This window comes from Lagopus leucura, unplaced genomic scaffold (assembly GCF_019238085.1).
Source record: "Lagopus leucura isolate 7727_CA_CO unplaced genomic scaffold, USGS_WTPT01 Super-Scaffold_100029, whole genome shotgun sequence".
In the NCBI taxonomy this organism is placed as follows: domain Eukaryota; kingdom Metazoa; phylum Chordata; class Aves; order Galliformes; family Phasianidae; genus Lagopus; species Lagopus leucura.
The window spans coordinates 5,353,925-5,367,502 of NW_024962280.1; positions in this window are offsets into that span (position 1 = coordinate 5,353,925).

Sequence of the window (13,578 nt, forward strand, 5' to 3'; positions counted from 1 at the left end):
ATTAAGTAATAAGCTGTCATATTCCGTTGTTATGGAACAGTTCCCATGAACTAGCATTAGCTGTATCTTATGTAATAAGCCTATCTTTAGACAGATACGCAGGCTTTCACATTCAGAGCCAGACAGGAGTGTAGCTGATGTTTCATTTCTACCATTATGTCCATTTTTTTATGCACGTAACACAATCACTTGGAAAGTGAATGCTGTCGCTTTTCGTGCATGTTGAAAGGAGATAGCATTTCTTCAACAAAACGTACTCTGAAAAGAAGCTGAGGGGGAGAGGAACTTTTATGTATGAACTCTATGCAACAGTAGTGGCCTAATCTTTTTTCTTTTTTTTTTTTTTTTCTTTAACACTAACTGCTAATCAAAATGTAATAGCCTGCTGCCATGCCAGGAGTTCTCTTAGATATCTACTGCCATTGGCAAAAACCAGCACGGTCTGTGTGACATTTGAAGAAGCTCACCAATTTCTTTGTTTATGAGATCCATGCCCTCTGCACTCTAGAGCACTTTTTGGTAACTTCAGTATCAATGTCACACTGTCAGAAAGGGGCACTTTGTTAAGATAATGTGACCTTTAGTATAATAATCTTTGTCCTTTATTCTGTCTTTAGTAAAGCGAATCTGTACTTCAGTTCTTAATGCATTTTGATGAAGTAAGAATAGCACATAAATGAAATACCTTTGTTATTTCCCTTAAGCCATGTAAGATATTTTCTTCAGAAATGGCACAAGTGTCATTTTGTCCATGAAAAACTTCTATTTGCTGACTGCAAAATGTGTATCTGTTCTAAAATGTAAATTAGGCAAGCATTTACATGCATTAAAATGAGGGAGCGGGGCGGGAGATGATGTAATATTGAATATCGCCTGCTTTCCAATGACTTTTTTTAAGGAGGGATGAAAAGGACAATAATTAACCTATGAGCTTTGTGCAGAGTTGACTGTTGCATGGACAGAATGCTGCTGTGCTGAAATAGTAATTAGTTAAAATGAGAATCTGAAACCAGCTCTGGGTTAGTTGTACAAGTTTCATTTGAATGCTAGAAATACTGCTTGCTATTATTTTTACGTTAAATTTCCTACGTATTTGTGTTAATCTATTTGAGAAACCTCATAGTCAGGGTATTCTCAAACAGTTCTTATTAGGCACTCACTGAAGCAGAGGTTCAGCTCTGTTGCTTCCTATCTCTCTTGGAGGTGCCCCATTTAGCATGAATCACACAATATGCTTTGGGTCAAGGAAGCAGACGTCTATGTTTCCATAAATTTGTTGGTTTGGGAAGTTACTTTTTCTGAAGGTTTTGCTGTCTTGCTGTCCTTATCTGATGAGATTTCCGTTTGTGGGTGGGTTTTTTTGTTTGTTTTTTGGGTTTTGTTTTTTTTTTTTTTTGCTTTCTGTTCTGAGGCCTGTAGTTGTAGAATAAATTCCTATTGGGAATACAGATTTACAGCTATGCTTGACAACTTTTTCAACCTGTCTGTTGTGATACAATTCTAGGAGTAGAAATACAATAGCAAAATACAGTTTGGTAACTGCTGCTTTAAATTTTTTAAACACAATTTTAGAAATGTTCGCATCACTGAAAAATATTTTCATAATAGAACCTGCATGTTCCCCCCTCAAAAAAAGTAGTCTGGAGCCATGTTGCAGGAATGTTTAATGTTATGACTGTACAAAGGCCTTAAGTTTCAAATACACAGATATTTGTAAGCAAACACTTAAATGCTGATCTGAATTATCACAATCCCCATGTTAGATTTCAGCATTGTTATTCTACGATGAGTAAAAATTTATGCTGAAGTTTGAAAAGTGTGAAGTATGTTCCTTCTTTACATCAAAAAGTGTTAAATGAAAGCGTAACCCCATGTATAACATTTAATTCTGTGTGTGCTTAAAATTTGGAAGTTGCATCATGTGTTTGACAGCTGCTGCTCACGTCATAGGTAACTTGGAATAAAATGGTAGTGGCAGTATTTAATAAGATTCTAAGACCGAACTCCCTAAACGTACACCTACTTAATTTACTTACTCAGCTCCCTGAAATTATATAGTAATGAACATTTACCAATAAATAAATAAATGTATTGTGAGGGTCGTCTTTGATACTCAAGTAAAACAAGAAGCTCCTGAGAGGAATTTTTGCTAAACTGTCAACAAAATTCTATAACTTATCAGAAACCTTGTTTGTTTTTTTTATTTTTTTTTAATTTTTTGTTTGTTTTCCAAAGGAGCAGAGATTATAGAATTCAATCCAAATGGAAAGTTCGCTTTTTCCTATTAAAGTTCTAGAATGTCCAATACAAATCTAGTATCTGCATGTTTCCTACTGTGTATGTACTGAAGAATGGTAAGAAGTGTTGGAGAAGGAGTAGGTAGAAGTAATGAAATCTTAATCTCATAAGCCTTTTAATACTTGAAATAAAAATACTGGACACCTAGTACTTGCATAGATTTTGTTAAACCTAATATTTTAGTTCAGGGAACACATTTGGCACTTAAAATGAATCTCCCGGGTGGTAACAATATTATTAAAAATTCATTGTATATCCAGCGGACCTGTCTCTAAAGGCTTTTGAACTGCTGAGTCTTTCTAATCGTACATTGTTGCTCTAGTTCACCAGTGAAGCGAATCCAATGACTTTTTCAGCATATGGCCTCCCTCTATTAATGAAAGTAACATTCATTCACTTCAGTGTATAGTAACACTAACCTTATGGTTGTCACATTGTGCTCTACGTGCTTAATATGCGCTTCTTTGACTCAGTGAGGATATAGTAAATCAGAAGAGATGCATCAAGCAGCTGGGCATTGTTTAAAACCCAGTTGGTTTGGGTCCAGAGTTGCCATTGATGCCAGGCATTGAGGACTGCACTGTGGCACATGTTGGGGTGCACAGGAGTTGCATCAGGAATGAGCTTGTGCCATTTTACTCCAAAGGGATGTTTGTCATTCAAGGGCTGAAAACCAAAACAATTCTGCATAATGTTTCCTTTCAAAAGAAACTTCTTTATTGTCATCTTTTTGTGAATGATCATATTCTGAAATTTTGCATTTGATTTTGAAGCAGGGCAGATGTTACCTGTGCCGAGCAGTCTCCTCTACAGCTTCCAGTGTATTCATGGGGAATCTTCCTATTTTTTCCTATTATTTCAATGAGAAATGCACTCTGGAGTGCTGCATCAAAATAGGTTTTGAAATCTTGACCATGCTGTTTTACTGAGTTTGTATGAAGTCTGAGGGCTGTAACAGAATCTGCTTCATTCATTCGAACACAGCTGGCTTTCACTTATTATATTATAAAATATATGCTGTATATTAATACACAGCATATAATAGAACTGTGGGAATGAGTTGATGGGTGCTATGATACAGCCACTGCACCACGGGACTGACCCCTGTCACAGCTCCTTCCCACAGAGCCACTGCGTGGTGAAACCAGGTTTGGGATCTGCCAGGCCTCTCATTTGTTGTGCCAGAATGCCTGCCGGAAAGCTGGCAGGTTGAGCAGTGTTTGCCTTATGGGAAAGGTATATAGGGACATCAGAGAGAGACTTTGGGTTAATAGGAATTGCTTTTAAGTACTTTTTATTTTATTTGTCTAGGGGCAAGTTTACTGCTTCCTTACCTATTAATTTGCTGATGCAGTTTTACCTATTAATCTTTGCTATACTGATACGATGTTGGGGTGGTGACATTCATCAGAAAATAATAGGATCTTCATTTGTTTTGGACCCATCAGTGCTGAAGGGTCTTGGTTTGCTTTTCCCTCTCTCTCGGAGGGGAACTAACTAACTCATTTTGGCCTCAAGTTTTGATAAGGTGGCTTTGAGGCTGTAATTCCAGACAAGGTAGCAAAGCTGCTGTGAGCTCATGGCGGTGGGCTTGTTCAGACTGTGCGAGGGACAGTTGTTGCTGTCGGCAAAGCTATTCCACTGCTCAGGGCTCTTGTCAAATGCATGGTGCGACTTCACATACAAGGAGATCATTTTGTCCTACAAACATACCTGCACCTACCCCTGCTGTCTATACTCTACAGAGATTTCCGCTGTGCAGGACTCTTGTACTTCAGTTTCTCTGTACAGAGGCTATTTCTCAGCTGGCTTTATAATAGAAAATATTTCTCTTATCCTGTTCCTCAGCTGTCCAACTGCAGCAGCTTTAGGTCTGTTTAGGGCCACTGCAAAAATCAGAAACCTAATAATCTGGCACTAACCATTTAAACCTAATGGTTATTACCCTCACTTTCGTATCTGAGTGAGGTATTTGTTGCTGCAGAAATACTTCAGCACTCTTGCATGTTTTTAAAGAAAATATTAGGTAATATGTATTTATTCTGTGTGCAGCTATAGAAAATGTATGTGCATAGTGTATATAACTTTGTGCAATGAGGTAAATTGAATAACTTATCTTCAAAGTATCAGACTCTCTTTAGAAAAAAAAGAGCATAGCACAGATGCAGCAGGACATGCAGAGGATTCTAATTAGACTCTGACTCCAGACGGTCTTTTCACAACACTCTATTGTAGTCAGCATTGAAAGGTAACTTAAAGGTTCGTTAAGCAGCATTCAATTAAAAAAACTCTAATTGTCATAGTGGCAAATGCACCATTACACTGTGAACTAGTATGTCATATTTATTAAAATTTGATTTGCGCTTCCTTCCTTTTCAAGTGACAAGCACTACAAATTAAATGAAATTTATATATTGTTTTCATTATGAGGTTTTATTTTAATATATTTTTCTCAGTTTATCTTACATTTCAAGCTAGAAGTCATAAACCTGCCTGGAATAACTTCGGGGATTTTGATGTTTCTACATCAAAGTGACCCTTTGTGACGCTTCTTTTCTGTTTTGTTAACTTAAAGGGAGTAAATTTTAAGAATCAGAAAATAAAATTAAAGGAAATAGCTGTAAATAGTTCTTTATCCTGCTTCTTTATGCCGTTTACATACCCAATAAAAAGAAGAAAAATGAGTGCTACAAAGACAAGGTGACACTCTAATCCACGGTGCTGCTGTTTTTCTTCAGTGCATTCAAAAAAAAGCAGAAGCAAAGCCCAAGCTGGAACTGATTTGGATACAACCTGGAGATAAATTATCCTCTTGGCTTATGAAACTTAACATTAAATAATAAAATATTTCACGTGACATTTTGTAGCATCATAAATTTGAGAACCAATGTTTTGTAATCTGTTTTTGTTTTGAAGTTTGCAGAAAAATGGAAATAATCAAAAATAGTCCAATGAAGATTTGCCTTTTGAGCTACTCTTAATTCACAAGACTGCATGTTTTCCTTGAAATTAGGCAACCAGTTATGGAATTTGTAGTCAGTCTGTCTATACACATAATATTAGTAGTAATTTAGAAATATATTTGTGGCTAACGTACAATTGCTCTTTAAAGTATTTGACCTTAACGTTATAAAGAAAAAAAACAAACCACTAAACAACTGCACTGAAAAAGCTTGCGGATGTTTCTGTTACTGTGGGATAAACATTTCACAGCCATTAGTTCTGCTCTACCCTCCACCCTTTTCTTGCTTGTATTTTCTTAATGTCTTAGCAGAACACATAAAATAAAGCCAGCAGTGATTGGGACGAACTATCTGAGTCTCATAGTGACAGTTCCTTGAGTATTTGAATTCATTTGCATTTACTTGCGTATTTATGCTTCAGTTTCTGCACATAGTGCAAAGGCTGATTCACTTCTGATGTAATTGTAAGCCCTTCACCTAAGATGACTTCTTCTCACTTAGCAGACTGCTAACCAAACCATCTTGCATCTTTGCCTCCTTTGGAGGTAGAAGTTCCTTTCCTGAAGTGGTGAAGTTGTTACAATAGCATTCAAGAGATCCCTTTTTATCCTCCAGCCTTCCTTTATGCAATCTTTTTTTTTTTTTTTTTTAATTCTCTTATTTTCATTTCAATGTCACTGTTTTTGATTTATCTCTTGTATCATACTCCTCCAATATGACTGTGTGCCTCTAGAAGGTGATTAACGTTGTTTTAAGTCTTTCACACTTCAGCAGCCCCAGTGTTCCTTTCTGATTCAAGTTCTTGTGCATAATGTGAGTTTATTTCTGACCTCCTTATACCTGTAGAACTAATGTTCCATGATTATATTTATTTTTGTTTTTATACAAGTTGTAGTTTTTGTTGCTATTCATTAAGTATCTGAAGTGTGATAGGAATAAAAAATGGCATAGAACTTATTTTAAAACAAGTTGCCCAGCGAGGTTGTGGATGCCTTCTCCTTGAAGACATTCAAGGCCAGGCTGGATGGGGCTTTGAGCAACTTGGTCTAGTGGGAGGTGTCTCTGCCTCTGTTGCAGGGGGGTTGGAATGAGATGTTCTTAAAAATCCCTTCCAACCCAAACCATTCTATGATTTTTGTTTGTTGCTGCTTGAAACTACAGAGTAGATAAGTGGAAAATCATTGCCAATTCAACAAAAACTGCTACACTGCATTTGAAGTTCAGGATAGACATTACTTATTCTTTTTCTTTAGAAACTTGAATTTCATGGTCACTCATATTTGAAATACTTTTTACCTTCTTGGAGTTGCATAATTAAATTATTACCTGCTGTATCACCATCTGCTTACGTGTCTGTGAAACATTTCTAACCTCTGCATGTATACTTCATGGTTTCAAGGAAGTGCCAAAAAGGCAGCAAGCATATTCAGCAGATGGAGTGAGCAACTTGCACCCTCTGAGCAGTCAGTCTTGATTTCCTGGGTATAATTAAGCATATTATATTTATAAATGTAATTATTTTCTTTTAAAACATGGCATGGAGATGTTTATACTTGCAATAGTAAAATATTCCTTTTAGGATGAAGATATATTCAAGATAATGTTGAGAGATAAACACTGCACATTTTCTCAATAATGTCACATACTAGTTTATTGAGCTAAACAGCTGAATCATTATCTTTAGTAAAAAGCATTTCAACTCGCTGGCCTTTGCACAACAGTAAATAAGTGATATGTAAATCTGTAAAATGAACAGACTAATCTGAACATTCCTATTAAGCCTGCCAAAAAGTGGAATTTAGATTTCAATGCGAAAATTTCAAGTGTCATCATCTTTGTACGCGTTTATGACTAAACAACGAAGCACTGAGAGGCACGCAGTTGAATGTCTTTTCTAACAAAAAGAGTGGCATGTAACTTTAATTTAGAGAAAAATCTACAAACAAAATCTGCAAAGGGTAAAATCTGGCTCCAGAGAAATAATAGACCATGGTCTCAGCTACAGTATGGTGGTTAATGGAGTGTGCGTTTGCAGAGAGCAGTCCATGGAGATCCTTGAGCTGTTCCATTGCTTCCAGACCTGAAGCCACATGAATGACATTTTGTAGGGTATGGCTGTAATACCTGTTCACCCTGCAGGGAAACTGGGCGTCTGTTAATTGATAGTGCATTTTTGCTTACGAAACGCAGTGAGTGCCAACACATGCTGTTGGTCTTCATCTTTCATTAATATGGTGAAAGTAAAAAGTGAAAAGTCTTAGTGAGGATTGTCTTATTAGTTTAAACAAACAAAATAGAAAACAACTGTGTTTGTTACAAAATTGGACAAGCTGTGATGCACAATGGAAAATTATTGCTGGTTCAGTTATGCTGGATTTAACATATGGCTTGGAGAAACTGAGCACACTGATTTCTTTTAGTATCGGCAAGAGTTGAGGAGCCCCAGCAGCCCACGGGAGCAGTTCGCTGTATGCCAAAAACAAAACGTGATCATCTTGAAGATGCGTGGGCTTCACATTTCATAGATAGGGCAACCTGTGATGCAAACATCAATAATCTTGGGTCTTAGACTCAAGCTGGAAGTTCTTAATTGGCTCATTAAATGACAATTCATTGTTTTTTCTTCAGCTGTATGAATAACCTAAATTGTGATATGCTCTAAGAGATCTTTGCTCACTGTGCTGCTGGTGTTACCTAACATTTGCAATTTTGTGCTCATTTTGCAGTCGGATAAAACAGATGCTATTTTCAAAGGCTCCTATGCCCTTCTTTCAGCATTTGAAAAACTGAAGTTATTACCCTCTCTGTTTCATGCTCTCTCTTTATTTCATATCTGCTCTCTGTTTCATACCCTTTATATTAATTTTTCTGATTCTCATTAATTTAACTAGATTGCGTCCTCCTTTCCTCTGCTGGGAGATCACTTTGGAGGACAAATACCCTTAAAACTTAATGCCCGATATTAGGAATGCTTATGGGTGCCTAAGGTGAAGTGTTCTCCTGTCCTCATATACGAAATCTCTTATACGGTCTTGAAAACTGGTAGGAGTTTTTGATAATCTACATCTCTAATGAGAGAGTCATTTCTACACTTCAATAATAACTACTTCAGTGAAAAATAAAAGTGCTTTAGAGCAGAGGTCAGGGTCTTTTATCCTGATTTTTGTATTTGAGATCACCCAGCAGCTCAACAACCAGTCTGGATATAAATTCTTGTCCTCCAGCTCTTTGTAGCACTTTGCACCAGGTAACAAAGTTTGTGGGCATTGAGCCAACTATCTTTTGAGGCACTGAATCCACCTATTTTGGCATTAATCCATAAAAACAAATTCCATATGTGGCCCAAATACTGGTCTTTGTGAGGCCCAAATTACAATGGGAATAATTAAAATATTTGCTTTCATGTCCCAGATGCTAACTGTGGGAGCTAATTTTATTCACTGCAATTATTTTGGACTAAGTTTAGCAGTAGAGGATAAAATCTAGGATAGTTTTGTAATGGCATACAATCTTTAATTGGCTAAACTATAGGCTTAATTATTTCCGAGATCTAAAAGCAAAGAAAATGTGGAAATGGCTTATGGGTCTGAGCAGGTTTACAGAGAGCTTACAGTTTATTTGCACTGTGATGTGACATAATGGTCATTTTGGGGCTGTAACCTCTATATTCAGCACAGTAGATCCTTGGTGTGGCTTTTGTGGCAGAATTATGAAGATAGGTAGTGGTACTGATTCTTTGGTTCATATCTGCCTTGACCACGCACTTGAGAATAGGTAGCAGTGAAGGTAAAGCATTTTAACCTTTATTTAGTGCAACTAATTAGAATTGTAGCTTTGATACTCTTTTTAAAGAGAATAAGACATACTGAAGCAAAGTTACAATTATATGGGAAAGGTAACGTAATTGTAATGATTTTGTTTGCACTGTCATACCAAACGTAGATTCGTAGTGTATTTTGGTAGGATAAATATTCTGGGATGAAGTGCTGGTTTATGACTGAGTTTTTATTTGCGTGCTTTTTGTCTGACAGTCACAAAACAGAGTTTTAAGTTCCATTGGAAGTCTTTTATTTTTAATAATGCCTCTGTTCATAAATAAATTACAAAAGCTATGAGGTGTACTTAAAATAGTTCACTGTGTTTCTTAATACCTTTATAGGTGCAGAAACTATCAGTACATCTGTCTCAACTACGGTATGTACAACGTTGGAGAAATAGGCACATTCAAAATGTTGCTCTCAATTTTTTTTAATGCACCAACTACATTCTAATACGAATTTTTGATTCATCTTAATTATAAATTTAATCATTTTAAATTTTTCATAAGCTTGGGTGGCTTTTCACTGGAGGCTGATTTGCTTCTCTTCCCTTGATGGTAAATCATGGAAAAGCTGTAGTGTGTGCCTCAGCTGAAGACGGTGCTCTGCAAACACCAGCAGAAATGAAGGGAGCACTTCTGCTTTTTTCAATTGCGTGGTCTCATCCTCTTTCTGTGGGAGCTCATGAGCATCTCTTGACTTTTTTTTTTTTTTCAGTTTGAAATTAGGTCACATATAAATAAAGCTAATTAAGATGTTTCATGAGGGGAAATATTCCTACTAAAAAATTAAATTTCATCAAAATGCACATTTTTAGTGGAGGATATATTTATTTCTAAGAGCAATAATTGGCATATAAAGCAAGGGGTGTTTAGTTTTGAATGATGTTCCTGAGGAAACTAAAAATTATTCTTTCTTTTTCGAGGTTGAAGAAAATATGCCTAGTGGATCTTTATCCCTCTGTCTCCACTTTTTGTTTATTCATCGATATCTCAAAAGGGAAGGAAGAGCTGGGGGGACCAGGGACCTAATAATAGTAACTACTGCAATTGCAGTTTCTCAGAGGCCTGCAGAAAGACTGAAAAAGCATGTAAGGGATGATTGGTTGCTATTACATTTATGCTCTGAAGTCTTTCCTTATCTTTAAGGAGATATACCCAAGTATTGTTGCAAAACAGGCAATGAAGCTATAATTCATATTCTGGTTAAAAAAAAAAAAAAAAAAGAGATTAATACAACATTAAAAATACATAGCAATTTGCTTGGTTTAATAGATTCTTCTATTATTCAGCCTCACTAACAGCAATGTTTTCTGCACACCTTTTCAGAGTCTGCTATAGATAATATTTTTTTAATTTTTTTGTGATTTTTTTTTTTTGTGAAATGGTGTCCTTTAGAAATTAGTTTATTGATTCTTTCTGTTTTGTGGGTTGGTTTTGTTTTGTTTTGTTTTTGAGAACATTGGCTTCTTAATCGTTCCTAGCTCTGCTCAAAAGGTGACTTGAGAACTGGTGATTGAGATGATGTAGAATTAATTTGGGGATAAAGTCAATAAAAAGTGTTACAAATCTAATGACATTGAAATTCCCTTGAAACTCAAGTGTTTTTAAAACACAACTGTCTTGAGTAGGGAAAGTTTCCATCTGTTCCTGTCACTGGGAAAACACAGCAGATAAAGCCCAACCTAGGAAGCAATTGAATGTATTCGTGCCAAAGGAAGGAAAGCCAAAGTTTTAATTTGTTTTCCTCCTACTCCTCTCTGAAGGGTTCAGTTGTTACCACTTCTTAGAAAGGAAAAGCTTGTCTGGCTGAGTCCAGATCTTGTCGTGTTAGGCATTTTAGGAACTGGCATTCTGTCCACATCTGAACCTGCTGAGCAGCTGCAATGGGTCCTGGTAGGAATGCCTGTATGTTTGTCCTGCACCAGCTCTGTTGGGGTTACTGGAGGGTGTTTTGGAGGTGCAGAAGAGCAATAGCAAGGCACCGTGCTGGAAATACGCATGACCAAATCTGAGTTGACACAAACCTTACTTGTTTATTGATTCTGTACTTTTGTCACGTAAAGGCGCCAGTGAGAAGGATATTTGTACGCATCTGATGGCACGCAAATCGAGTGAAAGTCTGCAGCGAATGTGATTCACAAAATGAAATGCTTCAGTTACCAGGGGCTCAGGAAATCTGCATCATTCGTGTGCTTCAAGGGTTACAAGTCAAGCAGTTTTTAGCAAACTGCTAATCCGCTGTGCTTGCTATATTGTTATAGTTGGTTGCTGTCCCATGAGCTTCCCACAAATGCTCATACAATCTGATTACCATGGTTCACATGCAAAGGGCGCTGGCCTGGGGACTACCTCGTCTCATTAATGGAAATGAATTTTGTATGCCATGGCTGCTATGGCTGTGCATTAAGGCTTTTGTTTCTGTTTCCATGCCTGTCTTTTTTTCTTTTTTCTTTTTTTTTTTTTTCTCCATGTTTATATTTTAGGCAGAAATGTCTGTGCAGATTTTAATGGCTGGTTATATTACAGGTTTGAGGATTTTTATTTTTGCATAGTGGTGTTATTTTTAATAAGAAACAGATGTATCAGCACAAAAGGAAAAGCTAGAAATTGCATAATCTGTGTTCCTGTTGAACCCTTTAGCTCTGGTTGAACACTCGATGAGCTCAGTTTTAGGACTGGTGACTCCATCTGCTGATGGCCACAGTCACACTGGGTGGGATGTTGGCACACAAGGGCCCTAGAGGTCCCCACCATCCGATGTTTGTATCACTCCATTTCTGTATAACTATCCAGAATTAAGAGAATTAGCGTAAATGATGTATCGTCCCATCTTTTTAAGATGTAATGTATTCTGCTGTGAAATGAATGTTCTGTTTTTCTGCTGACTGCAGAGAAGATAGGAATTAGTCTTCTCTCACTGCTGTTGCTTGGTATGTTTCTGGACTGATGTTGCTATTTGCAGATAATCCAAGAGAGGAAGTAAGTGTAAATATTAGAAGAGATGTGAAGTATGTTCAGTGACTGGTCAGCCACTGCTGTTCTTCTGCGGCTATTTAAGGATTCCACTGTCAGCAAACTGTCCTATTTTTTTTTTAAAGAGAGATGTTGTATGAGAGCATGTACCTGAGCTCAGGTATCCAGCATCTTAAGACCATCAGCACACATTTAACTGATGGTATAAAGCTGAGTTAGTGCAAACCATTGGCCCTCCTGTTCCTGTACCATTCTTGCAATTTAGATGGCAAGTGCTGTAATATGTCTTAGTATCAGGGCTATTATACAGCTTACAGCTTACTTTAACTCAGTGTAATACGCTCCGTGTTTCACAGATGTTTCTTTTCCCTTTGTTTTTGTTCTTTGCTCGTCTTCAATTTGTTAAGGTCTTTAACTCAAAAAATACTGCAGTGTAAGCTATTTAAGTTCTAATAGCTGTGCACAAAGGTCTAAATGATCAAGAAGTTTTCTCAAAAACTTTTCCTCTAAAGGAGCTGATTTGTTTATCTTGTGAAGTATTTATTATGTTTCTCTCTAAGCTGCTTTATTTGTGGTAAAGTATTACATTTACTTTTTAAGAAATTATTACTTTAATTTCATTAGTACAGACTAATGGTCTTAATAAGAACTGCTCAGAGTTCAGCCTAATAGCCGTGCGTGATAAATTTTGAATATATAAAAGTTTATCTGCCAAGTTGTGGGTGTCAAAAGCGACTATAAAAGGCTGAAATGAGCAAATGAGAATTGAGGTCTTCTTTAGGATAATAGACTTGTCTAGTTTATTCAGCGTGATATATGTTCATCCATCCCAGCAAGGCTGAGAAATGTGCGTAATTGGTGTCTGAGAGTCTATCACATAGAGGCTAAAGATGAAACAACAAACCACATATCCTGGAAGCAGCAGTGCCTCTTCTCCCTGGGCTGTGGTCGTTATGAGGGGGAGTTTGGCAGAAAAGTCCATCAGGTCTGTCTGCTTTTTGGGATATAGTTCTGGAAGGGATAGCAGTGAAGTGTCAATGCCTTCCGTAAAAGTTTTGCTCTATGGAATTTTACGTGCAGATTTACTTAAACGTCTTAAACACGCTTGCAAAGTGAGTGACCCTCAATAAATGAATGAATCAGTTTTCAGTGTAAGATGATGACCTCACTGCTGCCTAGTGTGGAAGGCTGGATCAGGAACGTGGCAGGACTGTGTAACAGATATACATCCAAAGAGGCAGAGAGAAGGGGTGCTTCCTTTGATTCTTTGTTCCTTTAATCCTTTAAGGATTCCTCAGTTGACCAGAACTAACGCACCTCGGTTTTTGCTTTAAAGAAAAAGCACGAACTCATTCCAGCGTGTAGACATCAGTGTGTTCAGGATGCTGAATGTCACACCACATTGACTGTGTGTGAAATAATGTGATAAATTCACAGGAATTGTACACCATGCAAAATTACACCTCTGGGCAGACTCAAATGACCAAACTTTGACATTTCTCAAACTTGACAGCTTATTTCAGT